We start from the raw sequence: 11,220 nt of genomic DNA on the forward strand, positions 1-11,220 counted from the left end.
GGCCGCTTGCCCTTTGAGGAATGTTTAAAAAACTACTTAGGTCAGAGCAGAGAACTGCATTTTTTTACAAAATGAAGCAAATCATTTATTTGACCTAAGCAGCTTTTTTTAAAATCCTCTTTTGTCAGTGTTGTGAATTTATTAGCTCCTGGGCAGAAATAAGAATAACATTTGTATCTCTGTGCCAGGGTAAGAGACCTGACCCCTCCCTCTCTCTCTCTCTCTCTCTCTCTCTCTCTCTCTCTCTCTCTCTCTCTCTCTCTCTCTCTCTCCCTCCCCCCTTTCTTTTTTTGGATGAGAATTAACTTATGCCACACTAGATCTTAATAAAACAAACTTTGAGTCCTTCCCACAGGAGAAAGAATTGAGCAATGTTCTGAGAACATGCTGTACTCTTTTGGGTACTGAGTAAATGTAATATTTAGAAGATGCTCTAGAAGCTTAAAAGTGCCTCTTGGTAATAGAGTAAAGGGAAGGCCGAGCAGGAGAGAGAAACTGGACAGAGCGGAGGAGGGGGGCTTCGGGAGGGCAGCTGGGCCCCCTCCTCTTGCCCGGGGGAGGACTTGAGGGCGGCTGGAAGCCCCCAGGAAGGAGGCATTTCTTTGGAAGCCAGAACAGGAGTCAGCGACCACGTCCCCCCCTCCCTCAGCACAGTCAGGACCGTTTCTCCAGTGGACCCAGTGCCACCTGCGCCATCCACAGACGCCAGGACAGCACAGGGTGCTGCGCCACACCACTGAGCCCCCCAGCTTGCTCTCCCGGCGCCTGGGAAGAGGTTGTTGCCTTTATTTGTATAAGGGCCAGAGCCCGAACCAATCAGAGAGCGGGGATTTGCACCAGATCCCTGTCTGGGAGCCCTTCTGGGGGGTGGCAGACCCTGCACAGGACCCAGGTGGCAGGCAGCTGTCATTTATCACTTTGTTACGTCAATGGCATGGTTGTTACAAAACACATTCTACCCTAAGAATGTAAACTAAAATATGTCATAAGTGAAGCATCTCTAGCAAGATCCTTGCCCCGAAGGAACTGTTCCTTTGTCCCGGTAACAGCGAGTGCCATGCTGTCCTCCGTCAGGCCCATGGAGACCACGTGGAGGAAGAGTCTTCTGTAGCTTCTAGCATGATCCTGGAGATAGAAGTAACAGTGCTTTCTTCCCCAGCCTCGTCACCCACATTGCCTTCATTGTTAAGGTAGACGATTTATTTTATAAAGAGCCAGGCAGGAGAGGCATTTGGCTGTACCTGGTGCCCTGTGGCCCTGTGGCCTTTCTCGGGTCACGCTTGCAGGGGGGTGGGGCCGTGTCACATGCCTACGGACACGAGTGCACCTTGGCTCACACACACGCACAGGGACAAGTCTGCAGGTGGTGCTTCCACTTAAATCTACTGGAGATTTTCTTCTTGCTTTGTTGTATTTGTGTATGCTTCACAAATTATAATCTAGCAAGTGTTTCAAATTTAAGCTGTGGGCAAAATTTTCCTAACAGAAAATTACACAGTAAGCTAGAAAAATGAAATAGAAAGCAGCTTGTGTTGTTTTCTTAGGATTCTTGTGTTCGCTTTGGGTTAGCATGCCCCTTGCCTGCCCTTGCTTTTCTTACTCGGGGTGGTGGCACCCTGTTCACAGCCTTCTTAGATGGAGTGGGGGTAGGGGGGTGCAGGGGAGAGGGTGTGAGGGACCCCTCCTCCCCTGCTCTTCCCCGCCCGTCCTGGAGAACTCCCCCTGCCCTTACAGGCATATGGAAAGATCTCAGCTGTGCACGTGGATGTCACGCCTCTGCTTCACCTCAGTGTGCGTGTCATTCAGCAGCCCCAGGACACAGTCAGCCCCCTCTGGACTTGTAAAGGATTGGAGTCGGTCCTTCTGAACAGACTCCTGTCCCAGTGAAGGGCACTTTACAGGGGATCGTCAGTCTGTTCTGTCCCAGCCGAAACTGCGTTCCAGACAAATGGGTGCCTGAATCGCCTTCATTGAGGCACCCTGCAGAAGGGATGCCCAGCCTCACTAGGAATCCCACAGGAAATGGCCACCCCCTCCCTTTTTGCCCATTCCTTCATGGAGATGGAGAATGGAAGGGCCTCGGAAGGGCTTCTCCTGCCCCCAGAGTCTGGTGCCTCCCCTGTGGCTCCCACAGGTCCCTTGTCCTGATTCTGTCTACTTGTCTGTCCCCCAGCCAGCTTGCAAGCCCCCGGAGGACCCTTACCCTGTCCTTGCTCTGTGTCCCCAGTGCGGTGCTTCCCACACACCAGGTCTTAACAGACATGTGTTTCTTCTGCTCGTCATGCATTTCTTTCTCACCTTGTAGCATCCCTGAACTTAAAACTCACACCCTGTGTGAGTGCCGGGGAGCGGGGCACATCTGTGAGTGCACCGTCTCTCTCTCCTGCATCCAGTGTCACCTCGAGTCCCGTGCAGTCTGACTACCCAGAGGTCTCCCCTGGAAGTGCGGTGGCTTCCTTGTGTCCCTGATCTTCACCTCCCTGCTGCATTTGGCACCGTGTTCCACCCTCTCCCTAAAGCCCCTTTTTGCCACCTGCCCGGGCCAGAGCCCAGCTCAGGCCCCTGTCCTCAGCAGAGCTCCTGGACCTCGTCCGCCTGTCCCAAGTTCATCTAATCCTAAGTGACTCTGATACACTCTATCAGCATGACATACTTCAGCACTGGGTTTGTCCCTAGATTTTAATTGATTAGACTTCATTCCACAGTTAGAGTTGAAGGTCACATGCAAGTGTATTCACATCACCAGCGTACATATTTTTCTAGTGGCATCTAGCATGGTGCTTGGGCTCGTAGGAGGCAATCAGTCAATGCCAACTGATGGATTTTAACCCATCTGTCTGTATCAGTAGCATTGAGCAGTGACTTGGTGGCTCTGCACCATTGCTGGCGGTTACTGCCTCCATAAGACGTGTGACTGCCTCAGTGTGCAGCCCCCCTCCTGTACGGGGGCTTCCCGTATCTGCCCCGCTGCGTTGCCGTTTCCCTTCGGAGCCCAGTTAGGTACTGCCATCCTCAGTTTACGTGTTTACGTACTGGACTTCCTGCCGCACGTGCACACGTGCCCTCTGAGCCTCACGCAGCTCCTGGCACGTTGTAAACACCATGAACAGTTGGGGGGGGGGAGGTGTTAACGGGTAGAGAGAAATGTTGGATTCTACTCACCCCAGTTCCCGATTGTGTGTCTTTCCCCAGACTCTTGAATCCCCATTTGTGACGTCCTTGGCTTATATGCCACCCTTTCACCTGAGAGAGGCTTCCAGACGCGCAGCTTCTGTGGATCGATGCCCAATGTTATTTTAGTCTTTCACACCACATCTATTGCACTGAGTGTGTATGCCTTTGGATTTCTTTTTTTAAGTAGATTCCACACCCAGTGCAGACCCCAGTGCAGGGCTTGATCTCACGCCCCTGATGAGATCAAGACTTGAGCTCAGATCAAGAGTCGGACACTTAACCAACTAAGCCACCCAGGCGCCCTGTACTTTTGGACATTTTATCCAAAATGATAGATGTGCTATCCCCTCTCAGGGGAGTCAGGGGTGGGAGGGGTTAACATTTACTGAAGAGCTCTGTACCGTGTGTTTTATTTGAGTTAGTTCCCAGTTTCACAACTCTGAGAATTAACATTATTATTTCCACTTCATGTATGAAGGAACTAAAGCTCAGAAAGGGATAAATCCCTTGCCCGAGCTGTGTAAAAGGTGACTGAGGGAAAAGTTGAATCCAGGTATTTTGGGTCCCTAACCTTATGCTGCTTGCCTCTGTTTTCAGCTTAAACGTGCCGTTAGTCACTCCACTGCACTTGACATTAGAAAGGCAGCGTGTAAGCATGTCAGTTCAGACAAGCAGGTGCTTATGAGGAAAGGCTAAGACCAGGAAAAGATATTTATTGGTAGGTTTGATTCTAGGTAGGGATTGACAGAGGTCTGCTTCTCAGACAGTAAAGGCTCAGGGTGATGACGCCCCTGGGGGTCCTCTGTGACCAAGGCTGTCATACTGAGAAGGCAGACCGACCCTTGACTTGCTTTCAAGAAAGCCGCAGGAGTCCCAGTGGGGAAGCATGCTACTGGCCTGTCACTCTCTGCTGTGGGGACAAGTTTGGTACAGGTCTCAGTCCTGCACTTAGATTAGAACCACCAAGAGCCACTGTGGAAGGCACAGATTTCCAGTGTTCATAAGGGAGGCAGAGATGTTAGTTAGCAGGAAGCTGAAAATGCATTTGTCAAACTCCCGTCCTGCGGTAGTTGAGAAAGCTTATCACTGCCTCATTCGGTTCCCAGCCAAACCTTTCTGGTCTTCCCGTCTGTATATGATGTGCAGAGCTCTAAACCTCACGAGGCCACTGGTCCCTCCCAGGGGTGGGAGAAGCATGCCCAGAATCAGGCTTTATCATGTACATTTATAGCACAAGGTTGATTAAAGGAGGACTTCCCAGCACCTTGAGTGAACTGTTCCAAATGCTTTTCCAGATGCTGAAAAGCTCCAAAATAACAAGACTGGCATTCCTCACAGCCCGACACCCATCTCCGTTACTGCTGAGAAGGGAAAGAGCACCTTAGTGACTTTGGGTCCTGTCCTCATCTTTGTGATCAGACAGCTGTGGGAACGTGCTGTTACTTTGTAACAGTATTTGAATATTCCGAATCGTGTGTGATCTAATAATCATAACCCAACGTGGTTTGAACTTTGTGTTGACCTAGATGGATCTTCCTTCTCAGGAAGTACTTCTCAGATTGGATTTTTTTTAGATTCATTTTCCTATTGTTAGACAGTGTAGAATAGAACTATGGCCTTTCTTGACCATATCGCCTATGTGCCAAGGTCCTATTGAACTTCAGATCCCGCTCTCAGGAATGGTCCCGATATAACATTATCGTCCCTGTTTTGATTGCAGCTTGGAGTGCACAGGCATCGTCGTGGGAGAACGTGTCCAAGAGCGAGCCCTTGGCTTCCAGGCCACACCTGGGAACCACAGTCTGTTTCCCTCCCCAGGCGGCTCCGCGGCGGTCGGTCGTACTAGACCTAGACGGCACCTCCCCATCCTCTGATAAGCACGGGCTGCTCTGTGGCCTCGGCTGTGTTTAAGTTCCTCTGTGGAGTTGTAATCATTAACTTAGAAATTGCAACAGGTGCTAACTTGACAAGGCAGACTTTTCTTCATCAGGCTGCTGAGTCACTCAGCCTTTTGCTGGGTGAAATGTGAGCTTTAAGCCCCTCGTAAGAAGCCCTCCTTGGAATAGTTACAAAGGCACCCCTCCTCCCGCCCTCTTGCTGTGGCCGGTCACCTGTCAGCAGACTGAAGTGCCCTTGAATGATCGGTTTTCTGCAACGGAGACCTCTAATGGGCCTCCTCTCCTGTGATGTGGTGAAAGGTGGATGCCAGCTTTATAGTGAGACCTTGGAAGGGAGAAAGTCTTGCAGTTTCAGTTCTCAGTTGCCCTCTGCCCGGCTCTGAAGCAGTGACGGTTTACTTCCAGGCCAGTGCTGCCCTCTGCTGGCCTTCTGGAGGCCATGCCACTGCCCAGGAGGTTGCAGAGTCACATCTGGTAGGCAGGCTGCTTTTATGCCTTCTTCCATGGTTGGAGCTAGAGATTTATACCATATTTTATTCCGTGTGTCCTCTTGCGAGGCAAACCCTGGAGACCTGCGAACTGCACGGCCTCATGTCGGCGGACTGTCTCCACAGCGGCCGCCACACAGGGACAGACCCACCAGCCTGAGTCCCCTGGGTGCACTGGAACTTCCCTGACCCCGGTGTCTTAAGCAGGAGGGAGAAGGTGCTGTTCATTTCTCTTTCTGACTTTGGTGGGGCAACAAGAGAAAACAACTGACTCTTACTTCCCCTGCTGCTCTGAGAGGTTTCCTCAGGGTTCACGCTGTCATTTAAATTCCAGGTGCCGGTCTTCTGAACAAATGCCTCCTGAGGATTTCTGCGCCTGGAAAGATCAGTCAGCAGATTGCGTGAACATCCCTGTGTAGGTAGAGGCTTGCGCTCGGAAATCAACCATAAGGGAGTTTTGTTTTATTTTGTTCCTAGATGATTCCCCAGTAAAAAATAATATTAATAATAATTAATGGTCAGCAGTGTTTGATCTCTATTCGTTTTCTCTTGAACACCGATTTCCCGATTTACTATTGTGAAAAAGCCTATAATACGAACTTCTGCTTAAGCGTATTGATCCCATATTCATGTCTTAGAATAGGAAAAGGAGGGAAAGTTGGAAAATATTAAAGAGACTCGTTGCAGTTAATTCAACGGGAGATGCCATTTGTATATTCAAGGGCGTCTCTTGAGATTTCAGTGGGCTTCAGACACCTCTGCAGCTGGAGGCTCTGGAGCGCACTCGTGTGTGCAGGCAGGTCTGTGAGCCCTTTCGTTACTGACGGTGGCGCGTCCCTCAGACACATCTCCATGTGCCGAAGGAGGAGTGACAGCGCTTCCCCAGTGCCAGAGCCGTCATCCACCGGGTGTTTGCCGTCTGGTCTTTCTAGTCCACGTTACTTTTCCTTCTGTGTCTTAATTCTCACAACCCCCCTCTGCGGCAAGGTAGTGCTCTTACCCTGACTTGACGGGAGGAGACTAATGCCCAGAGTCAAAAAACCTGGCGGTGCCGGGAGCCAGCTGCAGACCTGACATGCCAGGTCCAGAAGCTTGCACGGCCCCTCCTGCCCCCCGGCCCCGCGGAAGCGGGAGACTTGGGAGAATCAGTGGGGCTGTATTCCGGAACCAGGATTTTAGCGCTGTCTTAATAGCATGTCGTGATCTGTTGGACTAGTTCCCCATGCTCTTTTGACTTGAGCTTCCTTAAGATAAACTGGAAGACAAAACTCCCAAGAAAGTGTGACCTGCCCTACTGCAAATCAGAAGCGTGGCTGCGGGGCCAGGTCCCTGACCCAAAGTGCCAGCCAAACCCTGCTCGTGTCCAGGTATTTTCCTTCCTCTTGGGGGTTTGTGTGGTGCTGCTTCTGCTAATCAGGGCCAAAGCCGGTTTTAATGAGGGCTCATGTGGCTCACTGATGAAACCCTGAAGCCAGGACCCACTTTGTGCTCAGACATCCAGGTGGCCATTGAAGCTTAGCCATTGTGGCGTCTGTACAGCACTGAGCGGGAGAGATTCATGGCTAAAAGCCTGGGCTTAGAATCAGGCAAGTCAGGGTTTGCATCCTGGTCTTTGTGGCCAAGAGCAAGTCATATGCCCTCTCTAAATCTCTCTTCTCCCACCTGGGAAATGGAGATACCACCAGCCCTGTTAGGTGGTCGTGAATGTTGAGAAAACACATAGAGAGCCGTAGCATGGTGCCTGGCACGGAGGAGGTGTTCTAAAAGCAGAAGCTATTTTTATTTTTCAGCATGCCTTCCCATCTACTTCTGAGGTCATTTTGGCCTTTACCCTGAAAAGAGTTCTGACCCATCTAATAAAATGACAAATGTGTGTAGCACTTTAAAACTTATAAGCGCCTGGGTGGCTTAGTCTGTCGGGCATCCAACTCTTGATTTCGGCTCAGGTAGTGGTCTCACAGTCGTGGGACCAAGCCCTGTGTCAGGCTCCACACTGGAAATGGAGCCTGCTTGGAATTCCCTCCCTCCCTCCCTCCCTCCCTCCCTCCCTCTCTCTCTCTCTCTCTCTCTCTCTCTCTCTCCCCCTCCCTCCCCCCTCTCTTTCCTCCTCTACCTTCCCCCACTCACATGCACATACGCACTCTCAATTAATTAAAACAAAACAAAATAAAAATTATGGACTGTTTCCATATACCAAACTCCATGTGACCGTAATTACCACCCCAGCACAGGAATGCAGACCTCCATTTTCTAGCTCAGGATACGAAGGCTTGGAAAAATAAAATGATGCCCCGAGATCCCATGGTCAGTAAAGAGTGCAGCCTGAGCTTCAGCTCAGAACCACAGCTCTGCATCCTGCCCGGCTTGCTCATTTGCTTCCTGCATGAAAGCATTCTTTAAAGGCATAGGAGTCAACAGAGAATGACTGAGAATTAAATGATCTAGCACCAAACCAGTAACAGTTGCATTTTTCATCTGGCCTGAGCACTCCAGTCAGGACCGCTGTGTCCTGCTGTCTGTAACACTTTGAAGCCGCATTGTTAAAGCGTCCTGGGCAGATTCAGTCTTCTTGTGAAATCCTCCAGCCCCGGGGAAGTTCTCTTAATCCCGCTCGCTCCTGCAAGAACGGACTGGCATTTCACCTCAGTGAAAACAATGTACTCGCACCGTTCTGCTCCTGCCACACGGGAGTCACTGGTGTGGTTTATAGATTCACATTTCAGGCTCCAACGTTCCTATCAGATTTGGAAGAAAAATTACAAAGGGGCAGCTTGCTCAAAAACAGCATGAAGTACGGCTGGCACAGACTGGATTTTGAAACGGAAACCCATTCTCATGGCGTGCGGGCCAAGAGACACTGAGGAAGGATATACTTCTTGAGAGGTGATTCATGCTGGAGATGGCAGAGTTTAACGATGTTAAGTGTGTGTTCTATGTGTGAGAGAGATTTGGCAAAAATAACAAGACTCTTTTGAAATGGTGCAGCACCTTAAAACTGTTGACGGTTGAAATAGAAACACCCTGAGTTACAGAAATCCAGCCCTCCCGTGTCCTGGCCTAAAACTGCAGAACAATCAGGTTGATTGTTGGAGCTGGAGGGCGTGGAGGAACGGAAGCGCACCAGTGTTTACTGAGTCTAGTCTTTCCTTGTCCGTGAACGTCACAGAAAGAGTCAACAGACGGGGCGCCTGGGTGGCTCAGTCGGTTAAGCGTCCGACTTCGGCTCAGGTCATGATCTCACAATTGGTGGGTTTGAGCCCTGCATCAGGCTCTGTGCTGACAGCTAGCTCAGAGCCTGGAGCCTGCTTCAGATTCTGTGTCTCCCTGTCTCTCTGACCCTCCCCTGCTCATGAGCTGTCTCTCTCTGTCTCTCAAAAATAAATAAAAACTTTAAAAAAGGTCAACAGAATAAGCAGATATTTCTCCACCCAAGTTAAGGAACGAGTCGCCAGCCTGTTTCCCTCTGCGTGTCCTGGAGAGAGAATGAACGAGCCCCTGTTAACTTATCCACTCAGCTTTCTTCACGTCCCTCCAGTGAACGATGCATCTTCCTCCCCTCCGTTACTTTGGTGGCCAGTCTCCTCCTCATGCAGACTCCCTCTTAAGAAACTGGCCTCATGCTCTAGAGGATGGTGTGGACACAGAGGCCCCGACTCAAGACCTCTGTTCTTGTGTGTTTTAAGTCCTTTTAGAGTCGCCAACGAAGTATCTCAGATTCTTCCCAAGGGCTTAAAAACTGCAGAGAAATATACTTAATGACTTTGCTTACTAAGTTTTTGTCTGCTGACAATGCCTTGTCAAGGGCTCCCAGCAAGAGACGGGTGCAAAAGGGCACATCCACCTTTGTTCTTCTGCCGAGTTCCTTTGAGAAGCATGCTTACAGTGTAAGGCAGAAAGCCTGCTGTATCTCATTGGTTCTGCTCAGGGAGCAAGATCATATGGTCGTACGTGTAGTATGCGTGTATGTGTGCACACGTGTGTGCACGCGCACATGTATGTGTGCATATATGGGTGTGACATACGTTCAAGATACGAGGAGATGTATGAGCTCATCAGACATAAATAAAAGGAAGAAATCCATTCTTTAGGAAGAATGTTCCCCATAACTTAAGTGTCCATCATTTGAAAAACATCTCTAACTGTTGGGCCAAAGCTGGGACTAGTCCTTTGTAAAAGAAAAATAAGCAGATCTTTCTGTTCAGATTTGGGACGTTTGAACCGCCGGGAGTGATCTGGCTGCTCCTTGCCTGCTTCCGTGCCGACCCTGCGAAAGACAGCGGCACCCCCGGAGCGAGGCGGCGGCTCCCTAACCGCCTCGCAAAATGAGCAGGACGGTTACTGAAGAGTTGCACAAGGGATTCTTCTTTCGTAAGTTTAAATGCTCCGATTGACGCTCTGGTTGAAACATGTCACCGAATGCCTGTCGCTTCCCCAGGTGCGTGCGTCCCTTCGAGGTCTGTGAGCTGTCACGTCTTTGATGCAGTGATTGCTGCATGTCTGCAAGCCCACGGTGCTCCAGTCCGTGCTCACACGGACAGGAACCCCAGCTGGAAGCAGGAGGCCTGCGCAGTAGACGCTTTTCCCCAAAGAAGGAGGAGTTTGTTGGGATCTGCTTTGGAAGAGAGAACCGGCCCAGCCTATAAGGGTAAGAGTGTTAATCAGCCCTAAGCCTCCCCACCCCCACCTCCTGACGTGGCACCCTGCTGGGCCCACCTGAAATCATCAACCACAGGCCCATTGTAATTGGATGTTCTTCCCAAACTCATAGCGAGATGATAAAGGGGGATGATGAATGAGGAAAGTCCAAAAGAGAGGCTGGAGTTCAGTTCATTTGTTTATTAAGCCAACAGAACAGACAGAGTGAATGGTGCTGCCAGAATTAGAACCCATGTTCACAAGGTGGCACGGTGATGACAAAACCAAGAAAAGGTGAGGAGCACGGTAGGTTGAAAAGAGTGCACGAGTGAATGTGGTGGGATCTGGGCTGAGGGAGAAGCTGAACGTGGACTGGGTTCTGGCGGATACTGAGAAATGTCAGTTTTCGTAGGTATGATGAAAATATTGTAATTATGCAGGAGAATGGCCTCATTGCTTTAAGATGGCCTCGGCCTCCTAGACGTGCTCAAGAAGTGAGGAGCGTCGGGATGCTCGTCAGTTTACTTTCAAACGGTCCAGCAGAGAAATACACAGGGTCTTACACAAACATGGCGGGGCTAAAGCCAGATGGCAGAAATGAACGCCAGTTGAATTTGGATGGTATGAATTTAGGAATTCATTTTATTGTCATTCCAATGTAATGTGTGTCTGAAATTTCCTGTAACCGTGAAGTAAAACTACCAAAAACCTTTAAGTCATAGACAGAATCCCATTCTGGGGGGAAAACCCCCAAAACATTAAGATCTCACTAGCATCAGCCTATTACTCTGCCTCAGAGTGATCCCATCGCCTTCTCAGACCCTAAAACCATAGTAATCCTTTGAATCTACAAACTTATCTCGAAGAGGAAGTAAGGTTTAGGAAAGCGTTTCCTTCAACTTGAACCAGACCGCCTGCTTGTTTGGTACCGTTCACATGTATGTGTAAGTTTTGTCAGGGCCGCCTTTTGGTTGTCTTGCACCTGGAAGCTTCGACTCCAGGAAGATGTCTCATTTCTTTACCCA

At 49.9% G+C, this 11,220-nt stretch overlaps 1 long non-coding RNA gene across 1 annotated transcript in view; it reads left to right on the forward strand.

Annotated features, from left to right (window-relative positions):
* The first annotated feature begins 3,421 nt into the window (after positions 1 to 3,421).
* The window catches only part of LOC115278868, an 8,584-nt gene continuing 785 nt past the window's right edge, over positions 3,422 to 11,220 (forward strand). The window contains exons 1-2 of the long non-coding RNA XR_003903101.1: positions 3,422 to 5,975; positions 9,996 to 10,816. This is a non-coding gene — a long non-coding RNA (uncharacterized LOC115278868). The remainder of the gene's footprint in view (positions 5,976 to 9,995; positions 10,817 to 11,220) is intronic.

Source organism: Suricata suricatta, chromosome 2 (assembly GCF_006229205.1).
Source record: "Suricata suricatta isolate VVHF042 chromosome 2, meerkat_22Aug2017_6uvM2_HiC, whole genome shotgun sequence".
In the NCBI taxonomy this organism is placed as follows: Eukaryota; Metazoa; Chordata; class Mammalia; order Carnivora; family Herpestidae; genus Suricata; species Suricata suricatta.